Genomic DNA, 16,801 nt, shown 5'->3' with positions numbered 1-16,801 from the left:
GAGTAGGCCAAGGACAGAATATGGAAAAGGTCTGTCGATCTTGCGTGACATTTTCCAGTTTCAGGGCGAGCATGGCTGGAAAATCCTACCCATTAACAAGTCTTATCAATCGACCCTGCACCTCGACAGAATTTAATACCAGGCATCTTTAAACGTGAAGCTGCACGTTTTGCCTCTTGTCCATGTCCAATATCAACCCCAGTCTGTTGGTTGTCTTTAACGCTTAAAGACAACAAAAGTATATAAACACTAACTACACAAATAATCTGAAATCAAATCTCTAAATCAACATTAAATTAGGGATTTTGTAACAATTTTTTCCTCATATTACAGGAATGCTTGGATATGATTGCTCCCTCTGAAATTTTGTTAAGCTCAAAAATTGTCCAGTCCTCCAAATTCTGGTCATTACCCAACAGCCTGTTAAAAGCAAAATACTGCGAATGCTGGAATCTGAAACAAAAACAGAAAATGCTGCAAAATCTCAGCAGATCTGACAGCATCCGTGGACAGAGAACAGAGCCAATGTTGCGAGTCTGGATGATCCCTTGTCAGAGATTGAACTTTATTCTCTCTCTACAGATATCGTCAGACCTGCCAAGATTTTGCAGAATTTTCTATTTTTGATCCAACAGCCCTGTGCTGCGAGCAAGTATCTCAAGGCGTGGAAATATTCCTGTTTAATTGTAATCTGATTTGATTTATTGTCACATGTATTGGTTATACAGTGAAAAGTATTATTTCTTGCATGCTACACAAAACATATGGGACAGCACAGTGGTTAGCACTGCTGCTTCTCAGCGCCAGGGACGTGGGTTCAATTCTGGCTTTGGGTGACTGTGTGTGGAATTTGCACATTCTCCCTGTGTCTGTGTAGGGTTTCCATCAGGTACTCCAGTTTCCTCCTACAGTCCAAAGGATGTGCGGGTTAGGTGGATTGGCCATGATAAATTGACCCTTAGGGTCAAGGGGTTAGCAGGGGTTACGGGGATAAGGTCTGGGTGGGATTATGGACCCGATGGGCTGAATAGCCTCCTTCTGCACTGTAGGATTCTATCATTGTATGAAATACCATTCATAGAGACACAGGGGAGAAGAAAAGGAGAGGAAAAAGTAAAAAGGTTTATTAGTCACAAGTTAGGCTTACATTAACACTGCAAACTTAGTGAAATTCCCTAGTCATTACACTCCCACACCTGTTTAGGTCAAGGCACCGAACCAGCATGTCTTTCAGACTGTGGGAGGAAACCGGAGCATCTGGGGAAAAACCACGCAGACATGGGGAGAACGTGCAAACTCCACACAGTGAGCCAAGCTGGGAATTGAACTCAGTTCCCTGGTGCTGAGAGGCAGCATGCTAATCACTATGCCACCGTGCCATGCAGAATGTAGGGCTTATGGAATAGTTAGGGTGTACAGAATGATCAACTTAATGAGGTAGGTCCATTCAAAAGTCTCACGGCGGCAGGGAAGGTGGTGTTGAGTCAGTTGGTATGTGATCTTTGTATCTTTTTCCCCAAAGAAAGAAGGTGAAAGAGTGTATGTCCAGCCTATAGTCAAGGAGCTTGCCAATGCAGGCTGTCTAGGCTCAAACAACTATTTGGGCAAGATATACAAAGGCAAATACTCCAGGGGCACCATACCCCAAATAAGAAATCAATACCTGAAGGAGGGGAAGTATGTTGCTATTTAGTTGTTTTATGTTACTATTGCTGGAACCCCCTGCCTACAAGCGCAGTGGAAGCAAAGACAATCAATAATTTGAGGGGAAATTAATTGGGCATTTGAAGGAGACCAACTAGACAGATTGGCCAGGTGGTTAACAGTGAGTTTGAGTGTCTTGGGTTACAGAAAGATATAGACAAGATGGTCAAATGGGTGGATGAATGTCAGATGGAACTTAACCCTGAAAAGTGTGAGGTGATGCACTTTGGGAGGAATAATTTGACAAGGAAGTATATTATGAAAGGTCTGTCACTCAGAAGTTCCAAAGAACAAAGGGGCCTTGCCGAAATTGTCCATAGATCTCTGAAGGTGGAAAGGCAGGTAAATAGGGTGGTGACAAAGGCACATGGCACACTGGTCTTTATCACTCAGGCTATAGATTACCAAAGCAGAAAGGTCATGATGGAGTTGTATAGAACTTTGGTGAGGCCACAGCTGGCGTGCTATGTGCAGTTCTGGTCACATTATAGGAAGGACTTGAACGCACTGGAGAGGATACGGAGGAGATTCACCAGGATGCTACCAAGGATGGAACATTTAAGTTAAGAAAGGTTGGATAGGCTTGGGTTATTTTTGTTGGAGTAGAGAAGACTGAGGGGTGACCTGATTGAGGTGTTCAAGATTATGAGGATATGGTGGATAGGGAGCAGCTGTTCCCCTTAGTTGAAGGGTCAGTTACGAGGGGGCGCAAGTTAAAAGTGAGGGGGGAGAGGGGAGGGGAACGGGATTTGAGGAGAAACTTTTTTACTCAGAGGGTGGTGACGGTCTGGAATGCACTACCTGGGAGGGTGATGGAAGCGGTTGCCTCACATCCTTTAAAAGTACCTGGATGAGTACTTGGCATGCAATAGCATGCAAGGCTATGGGCCAAGCGCTGGCAAGAGAGATTAGGTAGGCAGGTCAGGGCATCTCATGCGCCGGTGCAGACTTGATAGGCTGAAGGGCCTCTTCTGCACTATAGTGATTCGGTGAACTTGCAGATGTATGGAAGCAAGGGACTGACTGGATTGCTCAGTGCAATGGCCTGGATAATCTACATCTACACCATAAATGTACAGAGAATTTTGAAAGAATTAACAAATTCTGCTACTGATATCACAAATCTTGGAGTTGGATTCCAAAATCTTCCACAACTCTTCATAATTATAAACATACACAAAACCATAAACAAGTTTCAAAAGGTAAAAATTGTTGCAGCATTAACATGGAGTCTCTGGAAAGGGTGCAGAGGAGGTTTACCAGGATGTTGCCTGGCATGGAGGGGCTGGGTTACGAGGAGAGATTGAAGAAACTGGGACTTTTCTCCTTGGAAAGACGGAGATTGAGAGGGGACATGATAGAAGTATATAAGATACTGAAGGGAATAGATAGAGTTAATAGTGAGAGACTGCTCCCTAGACTGGGTACGAACACGAGAGGTCATCATTTAAGGGTGGGGGGGGAGAGGTATAATTTGGAGGTGAGAAGAAGGTTCTTTACGCAGAGAGTTGTGGGGGTCTGGAACGCGCTACCGAGTAGGGTGGTGGAGGCAGGAACGTTGGACTCGTTTAAGATGCAGTTAGATAGGCACATGAGTGAAACGAGAATGGAGGGATACGGTAGGGGCTATTAAATAGGGTTAAACCTCGGGAGACACCGGAAGGGCAGGCTGTAAGATTAATATTTTTGTCTTTATTCCACAGGTGGAGGTCCACCTCGTGTCAAGCGAGGGGCATGCACACAGCGGGTCGTGCGTGGGCTGCTCTTGGAAGTCCAGGAGTGGCCTAGTACTTCATGTCGGTGTGTGTGCTTGATCCTGGACCGGTAGACGGGCGCCGCAACAGCTCAGTGAATAGCACTGCTAGCTGTGCAGACACATGGATTTGGGCCTGTGTCTGTGGGAGTTTGCGCATTCTCCCTGTGGTTGCGTGGGTTTCCTCCGGGCGCTCCGGTTTCCTCCCACACCCCAAAGATGTGCTCTTAGGCTAATCGGTTTTTACCAAATTGACACTATTTCTTCCCTGAATCTGACTGAGTAGGGTTCCATTCGTAGACATGCAGGGTAGAATAGGTGTAGGGTGATGCGGCGGCACGGGCTCATTGGGCCGAAGGGCCTGTTTCCCGTGCTGGGTTGTTCTTTGTTCTATGCCCGAGTTAGAATTGCATGTTAACCCAACACACAGCACATTATTTAATGCAGCTTTTATAACATACCTTTGCTGTTGCACTGGAACTGTTTAGCAGAATAGTACTAAAATTGTATTGTTGGGAATCTCCATTCTACTCTCAAGTAGTTGCAAATAAATGTAAGAATGCCAGGATTCACCAAGACCTGCGCCCACAAAAGATCCACTAAACAGAGCTCTCAATCTGAGTGAGCCCTTGAGCTTTACATTTGTCCACTGAGCTGCACAAAACACACACTTCTAGGACCCAGTGGCACTAACACTGGGATACAATATAAAACAGCCTCCATTGTTGAAGTCTGTAGTCTAAAGCAAGGCATTCTAGAAAGGGTGAAATTATAGAAAATATTGCACAATAATTTTAAAGGAGTTAAATTACTGTGGGATTCTAAAACGTTGATAGAATAGCTATAGGAGTCCAGGAAAGTGCATATTTTGAAAATACCATATCGACTACCATGACATTCCAATTAGCCTCGGAGTGTTACATCCATTTGAAATGAGACAGAAAAAAAACCCCACAACTTAGTTATAGATTTTTCTATTTCTAGCTTGACTTCTGCCTGAAGTGTGCACTTTTTATAACATGAGCACTAGGGTGAAGTAAGGTTGCATGACTGTCACTGGAAGGGGAGATGGTAGTGTAATGACAATATCAGAGGCTTCCTAACTCAGAACGCCAGACTAATACTCAGCGAACAAATCTCACCATGGCAAATGACAACCATTATTATTTGTTGTAAAAGCTAGGTAATGGCCTTTACAGGAGGAAATCTGCTGTCCTAATTCAGCCAGGCCAGCATGTAACCCAGATTCATAGCAATGTGGTTGACTCTTGACCACCCTTTGAAATGTCCTAGTGAACCACTCAATTCAAGGTCAGTTAGGGATGGGTAGCAAATGCTGGTCTTGCCAGTGGCACCCACATCCCACAAAGAAAAAATCCTGTGAGAGCAATTTGAAGTAATGAATTAAGAGCATCACACAACACCATTACCATTCTGTTGGCCTAAATGTACAAACATGATAATCATAGAATCCCTACGATGCAGGATGAAGCCATTTGGCCCATCAAGTCTGCACTAACTCTTCAACAGAGCTTCTTACCCAGGTCCTATCCTCATAAACCCACTTACTCATCCCGGTGATCCCTCTAACCCACACATCCTGGGACAGTAAGAGGCAATTTAGCATGGCCAATTCATCTAACCTACACATTTTGACTTGGAAGGGAACACCCAAGCAGACACAGGGAGAACATGCAAATGCCAACAGTCACACTAACCCAGAACAGAGCCCAGGTCCTTGGCACTGCAAGGCAAACTGCTATGCTGCTGATCAGTCCATTGCTTCTGGCCACATGTAATACATTAAGCAGTGGTTGCAACTTAAATAACTACAGTGAACTTACATAGAGAGATGTTTAGAAGTACACAAAAGCACACATGCATTTTTCAGAAAATGGCCAACCAGGAAACTAAACAACAATAACTAGCACAGACATAGAATCTAACAAGTCCAGTTCAATGCGTATAACTACTTAGATTCAAAAATTGATGTAATGTGAATTCTTATTCAAGGTAATCAATACTTTAACAAAGAAATTTCTTGGATAAACATGTCTATGAATAGACATAATAATATATTCACTGCAACATGTGAAACCTATAATTAGCCATTTAATTACCATGATCATAATGTTCATACAATTATGAAGGCAAAGTAAAAATATTTCCTGAATGTGTCCCTAAGAAACAGAATTTTCTCCCCAAGAAAAAAGAAATACCATTTACAGAACTGTGATTATTAACTTTAATAATATTTAAGATGACCCTCTTGATATTTTTGGGAATGATTGACAATTGTACCAAACCAAAGTCAGGAAAACATGCAATGCAGCCGGTTGACAGTTTAAGTCTTAGATATCTTGGAGAGATTTACATGAAGCACAAAAGGAATAAAAAAAACTGGTGGATAAAATGATCTGGATCTACTCTTATGACTGGAAGCTACAAAATAATAAGTATTCAACAAAGAATCAAACTATGAATTTAGGATTCTGTGCTTCAGTTCTTCTGCCTCTGCATCATTAGATGTAAAGAACCTGAAATTCCTCATCTAGGTCAACAGATTTAGTCACTTTGACAGATGACACAGGCTTGCAGAAGCAAAGAGAAAAATAACCTTCATAATGGTAATTTTCATTAACTATAATACACTTCCCTCAACATCTCCCTACCTTTGTTGGCTCCCCACCCCTCCAATTCCCTCCCACTCTAGAAGATTCCTTGTCAGTAAGGTTCCGCACCACATGAGCAGCTAAACTGTTCATTTGTGAAGTATTAAGCAGTTTATACGTCCTTGTCTCAATAAACAGCAGAACTGAACAACATGGTGACAAATAACCAGCAAAGCTGTGTCACAGACACAGCACAGTCCAAGTGAGACCTTAACCCATACACTTCAGTCAGCTGTTTCGTCACAAGATAAGCAAAGCAGGTTCCTATATTACAAACAATTGCAACTCATCACACCTTGATCTGCATAGTAATCTTCTAGCAGCTTGTATTCCATCCTTACCTTTCAGGCTATAATTACAGCAACATGCTCACACATATTCATTTGATCAGCATAGAACAAACATTCACCTCAAAACTTGCATGCTGATCTTGAAATCTCAAGTGGCTCAGATGTGACACCCTTTGTGCCAATTTACAAGAGAAAGTTCTTGCGCTCCTTCACTTAGGCTATAATCACTAGTCTCATGCTGCCATGATAGAATCATCGTTTAATTAAAAAGGAGCCAATTCAACGTGACTCATAGCAGCCTCATTTTTAAACATCAAAACTGGTTTGAATCACACACACACACACACACACACACACATGTAATTCAGTGCAGTCTTGGAAACCATGATAGGATTAACAACTCTGGATGCATATGCAACCTATACCCCAATCTATTGTCACAACATTTTAATTGAAATGAAAGGTGGCATCACTAGTACTGCCCAAGAACTTTTCAGTGTATAGATTATCAGAGGGACTATGCCCTTTACTTATACATCCTTACCTGCCATAAAACCATGTTAACAGAGAAATCATTTGACAACCCTCTGAGCCTCACAACTGAAGTATTTATAATTGGGAACCATACAGAACAACATAAATTCTAATGCAATGAGGAAGGGATCCTTTTTTCTCTCCAAAATACTTGAACCTTCTGCCATTAAACAGCAATTTCAGTTTAAAGTTTATTTATGAGGTGTCACAAGTAGGCTTACATTAAACACTGCAACGAAGTTACTGTGAAAATACACTAGTCGCCACACTCTGGTGCCTATTTGGGTACACCGAGGAAGAATTTAGCACGGCCAATGCACCTAACCAGCGCGTCTTTCAGACTGTGGGAGGAAACCAGAGCATCCAGAGGAAACCCATGCAGACACAGGGAGAATGTGCAGACTCTGTAAAGACAATGACCCAAGCGCTGTGAGGCAGCAGTGCTCACCACTGTGCCACATATTCTCTCTCCTGGTTAGTATGTCACACAACCAATTTCTGGCCAAAACAGTACTGTCAAACAACAGGGTCTTAAAAACAAAGCCAATCTGCAACAGTATCTGGCTAAAACAAAACTGACCATGCAACGGGTTTAAAACTATTGCTGTGTTGAAACAGTGGGGCTTTGGTAGACAGATCCAAAAGCTTGACAAGCCTCACAGTTATTCACAAGTTTTGATGGTTTGACTTCATTAGGAAGCAGTCTGAGGTAAAGGTGCTACTCTTCCGCCATAGGCGGAAATTTGAAATGTAACCTGTCTGACTTACCTTGCTCAAGCAGCAACCAAGATCCACCTCAATTTTGAAAGGTGGAGACTGAAATATGATCTTCATGTGGTGTTCAAACTAATGAAAAGGTGTGGTAAAAGTACATCAGAAAACACTTTTATTTCACCAGCTATTTCATTGGAAACATGGGAACATAAAATTAAACTCACACGGGGCAAAGATGGATGAGATGCTGTTTATGCAAAGATCGATACATGGAATAGATTTCCAAATAGTGATGGAAACAAAAAGCCCGATTTTCTGAGAACTATTTTTAATCATAATTAAAACTAAAATATTTTGGTTACCTAACACCTTTATCTCAAAGCACTTCATGGACATTAAAATAGTTTAGAAGTGTGCTCACTGTTGTAAGGTACAGAAATGCAGCAGCCAAAGGAAGGTGATGGCCCAGTGGTATTGTCTTAGATTACTGGGTGGCACGGTACCACAGTGGTTAGCACTGCTGCTTTACAGCTCCAGGGACCCGGGTTCGATTCCCAGCTTGGGTCACTGTCTGTGTGGAGTTTGCACATTCTCCTCATGTCTGCGTAGGTTTCCTCCCACAGTCCAAAGATGTGAGGGTTAGGTTATGCTAAAATTGTCCCTTAGTGTCCTGAGATGCGTAGGTTAGAGGGATTAGCAGGTTAATGTGTAGGGATAGGTGGGATTGTGGTCGGTGCAGACTCAATGGGCCAGATAACCACTTTCTGCACTGTAGGGTTGCTATGAATTTACTCAGAGCAAAGGTCCAAACAAACAATTAATAGACAAATGACCACGTAATTAGTTTCAGTGCTGCTAGTTGAGAGATAAGTATTTGCCAGGATAATGAAAGTATTCCACCGATCTTCTAAACCACATTAGAGGCAAATGAGGCCTTTGCCTAACATCTCCTCTTAAAGACGCACCGCTGCAAACGCAGCATTCAGTACTATCAGCTGAGATTATAAAGGGCAGCACAGTGGTATAGTGGTTAGCACTGCTGCCACAGAGCGCCAGGGACCCGGGTCAATTCCTGGCTTGGGTCAATTTCACTGTAGAGTCTGCAGGTTCTCCCAATGTCTGCATGGATTTTCTCCCACAATCCTAAAGGCACACTGGTTAGATGCATTGGCCACGCTAAATTCACCTTCAGCACACCCGAACAGGCACCAGAGTGTAGCAACTAGGGGATTTTCACAGTAAATTCACTGCAGTGTAAAGTAAGCCTATTTGTAACCCTAATAAGCAAATAAACAAACTTACTACACTCCAATCTCTACAATGGGATCTGGATCCATAGGCTGATTCAGAGGCTAGCTCGCTGCCATTGAACCAAACCTATATCTAAACTGTCTGGGATTTAGTGTTAGTCCAGATGCAAAAGTTCAAATCTGTGACGTTAGATGACACAGGACACATGCCAATTAATGGCAAATGACAGGTTCTAGTTTGAATAAATTCCAAATTCTTAGCGGCTCCGTCAAGGGGAAAAGCTGAACAGATGCATCTGTCTTACGCCTAGGGAAAAGGAATGGAGCATGTGGCAGACAAACCACTCAGGCATTTTCAAAATATGTGACTAGTTCAGGAAAAGCAGCCTGGTTTTAGAACAGACGGAGTACAATTACTATAATGGCTGGCGAAGGACATACAACAGTGATAAGAATATGGAACATGCTGCCAAAAGGACCAGTCAAGGCAAATAACACGGATGCATTTAAGAAGAATCTAGATAAACACAAGGGGGGAAGGAATAGTAGGATATGCTGATAGGGTTAGATGAAGAGGTGCTGGAGTAGGCTTGTGTGGAGCATGGGTGACACTATAGAGCAATCAGGCCAAATGGTTTGCTCCCATGCTGTAGATGCAATGTTAGCCTCAGAAATGTTGTGAATGTTTAAAGTTTATTTATTAATGTCACAAGTCAGCTTACATTAACACCAAAATTAAGTCAACTGTGAAAATCCACTAGTCACCACACTCCTACATCTGTTCGGGTACATTGAGGGAGAATTTAGCATGACCAATGCACTTAGCCAGCACATCTTTCAGACTGTGGGAGGGCACTGGAGCACCCGGAGGAAATGCAGATATGGGGAAAACACCTCAGATAATGACCCAAGCCGGGAATCAAACCCTGGCGCAGTGAAGCAGCAATGCCAGTGTCCAACAAGAGGGATATTAGTTTTACATCTTTTTCTTTAAGAAAAAAGAAAACTGCATCATATTAAATGAAAATGTTTGCATATAGATCAGACTGGGGAAACCACAGGTTCTCAATGGAAAACCAATAATGCTTCCTCAATACTGTGCCCCCGAGCTGCAAATAATAAAGTCTGGTGTGGTTTTAAATAAATACTCCTTGAAAGAAATGGTCGAGAATAATTTCCACAGAGCCTGAACTGGGTATGCCAGTGATGAGTGAATCTTTCTTTAGAAGCGTGTGAAGGATAGAATGAACATTCCACCAGCAGCACTCAAAAGGGGTGTGCAGCAGAGCTTTAATAATACGCCCATAGCCAATCACAGCACTAACCCCCATTCATTCAATGGTGATGGAAATAGGCAGCTCGATTCCTTTTAAATACACAAGCGTTTAGAAAACAGGACTTGGTGTGCTAGTGTGGAACTGCCGACGGTGGCGCGTTTTTTAGCCTTTGGATTTAATAGTGGTCCCTGTTAGTTATTCACTTCAGTGTCTTGGGCTCCAAAGGCAGTGTTGAAAGAGCAACCTTTATGCGTTCCCGTCCCCCTTCAACATTCCACTCTACTTTCAACTTGCTCACTCAGCCCTGCCACTGTTACAGAGACCCACACAACAAGTCTGCTTGGGTTTACTTTACAACAAGGAGAGAACTGTGGAGGCACTTATTTAGTGTCTACAATACTGTTAATTTTTATCTACACCAAGTGTCCAGACCTATCCTCCCCACCCTCCAGCCTCCTTCAATATAATGTACATTTCGCACACGTAACTTGTGCTTTCCCACGTTCATAATGGAGACACTGTCACAATCAGCTTGGTGAATAAGAGTAAGTGAAATAAGGAAAGTTAGAGGCTGTGCAGTAACATCTTCTCAACATAACGAAAGCAAAAGTTAGGTTAATCAAAAGTACTCAGTAATCGGATATTTAATATTTATACGAAATTACCCAGAAAAGGGGAGAGGGGGGAAGAAGAGGGACAAGTAAACATACCTTCCAGACTCTCAAAAGAACCAGGAGTTCTTTGTACGACAGGGAATATATTCGAACCCCAGTCACAGAGAAACGAAACTGCCAAACCACTCTCTATCCAATCCACTTTGTTTTGAAACCACCAATTCATTTTCACATGAAACTGACTCGAGCAATCCAACTCCCACAAAGGTGCACTCCCTCATAGGTCATCAGACGTAAATAGTATCAGCTCATGAGAACACGCCCCTCTCAGGAATTTCTATTGACTGAGACCAACTGTTAACAAAAGTAGAAGAACGTCCCGCACATCACAAGCACATACTAATGTGCACTTTCTGACGAGCTACACCAAAAGCAAGTCACCATCCCAGCTCTCTGCGAACATTAAAAGCAAATTCAGTCTCTTTCATCCCGAAATGATCTTGCAAGATTTAAAAAGCATTTCTCTTTCACACACTGGGCACTCAGCATGAAACAGGTAATCATTTTGACCTACGCTTTAGCCCCACGCAAACTACAAGAGGGAGGAGACACTTTTGCACGTGATTTTTTTTATAACTCATTGGCGGGACATGGGCACGGCTGGCTGGCCAGCATTTATTGCCCATCCCTAGTTGCCCTTGGAGGGCGATTGAGAGTCAACCAATTGCTGTGGCTCTGGAATCACATGTAGGTCAGACCAGATAAGGAGGGCAGATTTCATTTCCTTCCCTAAAGGACATTAGTGAACTAGATGGGTTTTTCAGCAATTGACAATGGCTTCATAATCATCAGTAAATTCTTAATTCTAGAATTTTTCTCAGAGGAATGTAATATTTGAGATTCCTTCGGAAGACCACACCTCGAATATTGTGTACAGCTTTGGTTGCCTTATTTAAGGAAAGTTGTAAAAGCATTGTATGCAGTTCAGAGGAGGATTGCTAACTGGAATGAACAGATTGTGTTATAAGATCAGAAAGGCTGGGCTTGTTTCCACTAGACTTTAGAAGAGTGAGGGGGTAACTTGGTTGAAGTATATAACATCCTGAAGAGTATTGACAAGTTGGATGTGGACAGGGTGTTTCCTCTTGTGGGCAAGTCCTGAACTAAAGGGACACTGTTTAAAAATTAAGGATCACTCTTATAAGACAGAGATGAGTTTTTTTCCCTCTGGAGGGTTGAGACACTTTAGAAAACTCTGCCCTCAGAAGGTGGCAGAGGCAGGGTCATTGAATATTTTAAGGCAGAAATAGTTAGATTCTCGTAGGCAAGGGAATCAGACTTGAGGTAGCTTGGAATGTGGAATTTAACACAAACAGATCAGCCATGACCTTATTAAATGGCACTGCAGGCTTGATGGGTCAAATGGCTTACTTCTGCCCCTATTTCATATGTTTACATGTTCATGCACACAAATCAAGGAAGGCCCATGTTTGACCTGTGTTCTATGCCCATTTAGTTGATTTCAGCTACAATTGAATTGATGTGATGCACAGACCTCACCAAGCTCAGATTAGGAAACAAAGGACAGCACAGTAGCATAGTGTTTAGCACTGCTGCCTCACAGTGCCAGGGTGTCAGGTTCGATTCCTGGATTGGATCACTGTCTGCGTGAAGTTTGCACATTCTTCACTTGTTTATGTAGCTTTCCTCCAGGTGCTCCAGTTTCCTCCCACATTCTGAAAGACATGCTGGTTAGGTGCACTGACCCAAACAAGTGCCAAACTGTGGTGACTAGGACAATTTCACAAGTAACTTCATTACAGTGTTAATGTAAGCCTTACTTGTGACTAATAAACAAACTTTACTTTTTAATATCAACTCAGTTCTTGCCCGCTCCTCCCCCAGTGATTTTCTGCTGAAGGTACATCTGTCTTCATAGAAGTATTTTGGAAGAACACAGCTCAAGCCCAAAAGGTATTAAGAGGGGTGAAAAATAGTTTGTCGTAGAGGTGGATTGTAGGATTATCTGTAAGGAAAAGAAAACAGCAAAAGGTGGAAATTCCACAGTGCCAGGCCTGGAGAGCTAAAAGCACATCTGTCAAATGGTGGGGCAAAGGATGCACCAATGCAAGATACAAGAGATGGAAGAATGATCTTGTGGGATAGATGGTAATGATGGGCAGTGACTGTAGAGTAACAATAATTGGTGGGTTGATACAGTTATTTTTAAAAATGATAAAATGTCTAAGTTGAAGCATCAGTGGAGATTGTATGCAGAGCTTGGTATAAATTAGGATATGGGCAACTGAGGTTCAGACAATATGAACTTTATGCAGACTGGAAGATGGGAGTTTGGCAATGGGAATATGGCCTGGAATAAACTCTCAATGTGGTGAAAGCATGCATTAGGATGTCGGTAGCATCTCCCTCTCTAAACTCCCTCTCTCAAGACTCTACTGCCCATGTCCTAACTTGTGCCACATCCCACCACCCATCATTCCTGTGCTGGCTGACCGACATTGGCTCCTGGTCTGGCAACATTTCCCTTATCAAATTCTCATCCTCATTTGCAAATTTCATTAGGTCCTGGTCTTTTCCCAACTTTGTTTCTCCCATTGACAGCCTTGCCCTAAACTCCAGAATTTCTCCTGGAACTTTTTCACCTTGTTCTCCTCCTTTAAGGCTGGAGGTCTCCCTTTCGGATGAAGGTTCTGGCCACCTGTCCTACTGTCATGGTATCAAATTCAGTTGGCTAAACATTCCCCTGAAGTGCACTGGGATATTTTACTAAGTTAGAGGTGCTATATAAAAGCAATCTTGTTGTTGCTTGACTGCAGTCAGGGTGGGTGACTGATAAGAGATGGAAGTAGGCTACGATGCGAAGTACATAGGGTAGGAATCTCAGCTCAGTGTCAAACATGATGGCAAAATTGCCAGCAGTCAACTTCAGGCATGGAACAGTGGCCAGAGAGAGAAAAATGGATGGAGCTAATGGATGAAGGTGTCTTCAATCTTCCTAATATTTAGAGTAAATAGGAGTTAATTGAAATCCAGGTGTCAGCAATTTCTAGGTCTAATAGTGGGTATAGACCATTATTGCTTAGTCCTATACAGTACTGCTCATTGCCTACATTCTATTTCAAAATAATACTATGGAACCCTTTAAGTATAATAATCAAACAAGAGAAAAGGACAGCATTTGCATTTATAAGCAATGAGTTCTTGCATATCTTTTATACGGTGGTCATTGTCTAGAAAACATCTCTGTGCAAGTCAGCTCAAATTACTTGGTAATTATATCGCATCTATACAAATACCCTGGACCCTATAATTATCATACTCTGGCTTGCACCTAGGACATTAATTAGATTTTCAAGTCACAAGCCTAGTCCCGTCAGCTTAATTAAATCTCTCTGAAAGAATGGGTTAAATCATACTGAATGTATCAATATGATCAATACAACTAAATACTAAACCTGCATATATTTCACAAGACAAAATTGTGTTCTGTATTTAACCTTGAGCATAAATAGCAGTCATTAACAGAATCCTTCAGCGTGCGAGTCTTCATACACACCTGTCTTGGACTTGATAAAAAGCATGTGCTACCTGAGGTAGCAGACTTGAAAATCCAAATCGTCCCAGCATCCTGCCTCAGCCTTGGAGCCGCTGTGAAGAAGAAAGCTGTTTCCCAATGTCACACAATCCCAAAGGCAATGCAATCGGTCAGAAGTCAGGACCCACTTTCTCTGCTGTGAATAGAAGGTGCATCCCTCACAGAATCCTGAAGAAATCCTTCACAGGCTCTGCTCCTGTACTGACAGAGCAGTAGACAGCTGAAGGAGAAAGCCACTGCCTTACAACAGCAGTTGTGCTTTGTCTGGCTGTTTGCCAGTACCTGCTATGAAATACCGCGAACACTGCAAATCCCTTCCATCAGCTAATGAAGATGGAGACAGGCTGGTATAAATACATCTTTTTGTTAGCCATGGGAGCATCTCTCTCAAAGGATAGCATTTATTTTTATCTTCTTTAATGCAAAGTATGCAACACACACACAGTCTGCAACAGACCTACTGTTTGAAGTAACTGAACACTGCTGTGGCTTTTTGAGATTAAGTTAATATTTCACATCAAACTGGTGAAGCCAGTTTGAACTGTTTGACACGTACAAAAGGAAGCAGGCCTAAGGCTTATCTGAATACCACATCTTATATTTCCAAAAGTCTAGCCTTTTAGAAGTTTAGAGTAATATCGTATCTCTTTCCATTATATCACCATTGTAAGTAGGGACTAAGCCTTGCACACTGTTACTTTCATCACAAAACAGAATGGAAAACAAGTTGTCACCTTGGCTCGAGTATCGATGATATTTCTGCTAATTAGATGAAATAGGTAATTACGATGCATGACCCAAAGTCTGTAGATTAGTTCATGCTTGAGGTAGTTGAGTTTGCTTTTGATAAGTAAGTTAACCTATTGCACAACAGACCACAATTCCTATATTTGATGGTGAGAAAAACAATATATTTTCAGGATTTATTTTTAAAAACATCCTCCCTAAGGCCAGGGCATCGATTGTATCTGACAAAATTTTAAAAACTGCTCCGTGGCCTCTGTCAATACAGCCCTGGGCTTCACCAGCAATTGGAGAGAGAGAGGCCCCACAGACAAGTTGCCAAAAATTTTCTTTGCACTCACATTTCAATTTTAGCATTTTAACTCTCCCTATCAAAATTCTCTGGTGGAATAAATTTTCAGGCTAACTCATTTTATATCCATTATTTCCAGAGAAGCCAAAAGAGTAAAATTGAAGTATTCCAGCTGTTTACAAGATCTCTAAACAAATTCTTGCCAATTATACTGTTTGAGCATTGGACTAAAAGCTCTCTTTTTGTTTTCTTTGTAGCCAGTACCTGTGTAAGCAGAGCAGTGTGCACAAGGCCAAGAGAAAGAGGCCATCTATTCCAATTGCAGTGACAGGCCACTGGGATCAGTTATGACAAAACTCTGCTGATACCGGAGTTGAGGGGATTGAGCTATGAGGAGAGGCTGAATAAACTAGGCTTGTACTCGTTAGAGTTTAGAAGAATGAGGGGAGATCTCATTGAGACGTATAAGATGATGAATGGGATGGATAGGATAGAGGTGGAGAGACTCTTCCCACTCAAAAAAGACAGTAGGACTAGGGGGCACAGCCTCAAGATAAAGGGGAGGCGGTTTAGAACGGAGTTGAGGAGGAACTTCTTCACTCAAAGGGTGGTGAATCTCTGGAATTCTCTGCCCGTTGAAGTGGTGGAGGCTGCCTCGCTAAATATTTTTAAGAAGCGGGTTGATGGGTTCTTGATAAGAGAGGGGATTAAGGGTTATGGGGAGAGGGCGGGAAAGTGGAACTGAGCCACAACAGATCAGCCATGATCTTATTGAATGGCGGGGCAGGCTCGAAGGGCTAGATGGCCTACTCCTGCTCCTATTTCTTATGTTCTTATGTTCTTATGTTCTTATTTTATTTTGGCAGATCTCTCCACAGGCCAGCAGCCAGCCTTCAGTATACAAATGCTTGCAGGCAAGGTTAGAAATTTGGCTGGGGTCAAAACAGCATCCCCACCTCCACAATGTGCAAAATTCCCAACTTGCTGGAGATGCATCCTGATCAAGGAAGGCAATGCGAAAAGCCTCAGCCAGAGCCTCTGAAAATTTTGAACAGCTGGATGTCTGATGTATTGTAAAACATACACCTTGCAGGCAGGACTTATTCATCAATGATCACAAGTAGAAATCCTGCTCAATTTCTCCTCACTGCAACCAATTATGATGTATCGATTATAAAAACAGTAAATGCCAGAATTGCTCAGAAGATCTGGCACCATCTGTGAAGAAGAGAGACAGATAACATTTCAGGTCAATGACCTTTCATCAGAAAAGGTTGGAAAATTAACAATTTCTAAAGGACAGAGCCAGTAAAAGAAGTAGGGATGGGATGATGATGCAAA

General features: G+C 42.3%; 1 protein-coding gene across 4 annotated transcripts in view; it reads right to left on the bottom strand.

The window, feature by feature from the left end:
• plekha7b (pleckstrin homology domain containing, family A member 7b) overlaps positions 1-16,801 on the bottom strand; it is a 462,229-nt gene that overhangs the window by 275,824 nt on the left and 169,604 nt on the right. The window contains exon 1 of one of the 4 annotated variants that reach the window (XM_080190140.1): positions 10,905-10,988. The exons of the other annotated variants lie outside the window; for them this stretch is intronic. The gene's annotated coding sequence lies outside the window, so the exon portion shown is untranslated. Of the gene's footprint in view, positions 1-10,904; positions 10,989-16,801 lie in introns of those variants that run through there. 4 annotated transcript variants of the gene reach the window in all.

The sequence above is a fragment of the Carcharhinus amblyrhynchos genome, chromosome 6 (assembly GCF_965287045.1).
Source record: "Carcharhinus amblyrhynchos chromosome 6, sCarAmb.v2.hapA, whole genome shotgun sequence".
Classification (NCBI taxonomy): Eukaryota; Metazoa; Chordata; class Chondrichthyes; order Carcharhiniformes; family Carcharhinidae; genus Carcharhinus; species Carcharhinus amblyrhynchos.
This window is presented reverse-complemented; position numbering and strand designations above follow the sequence as displayed.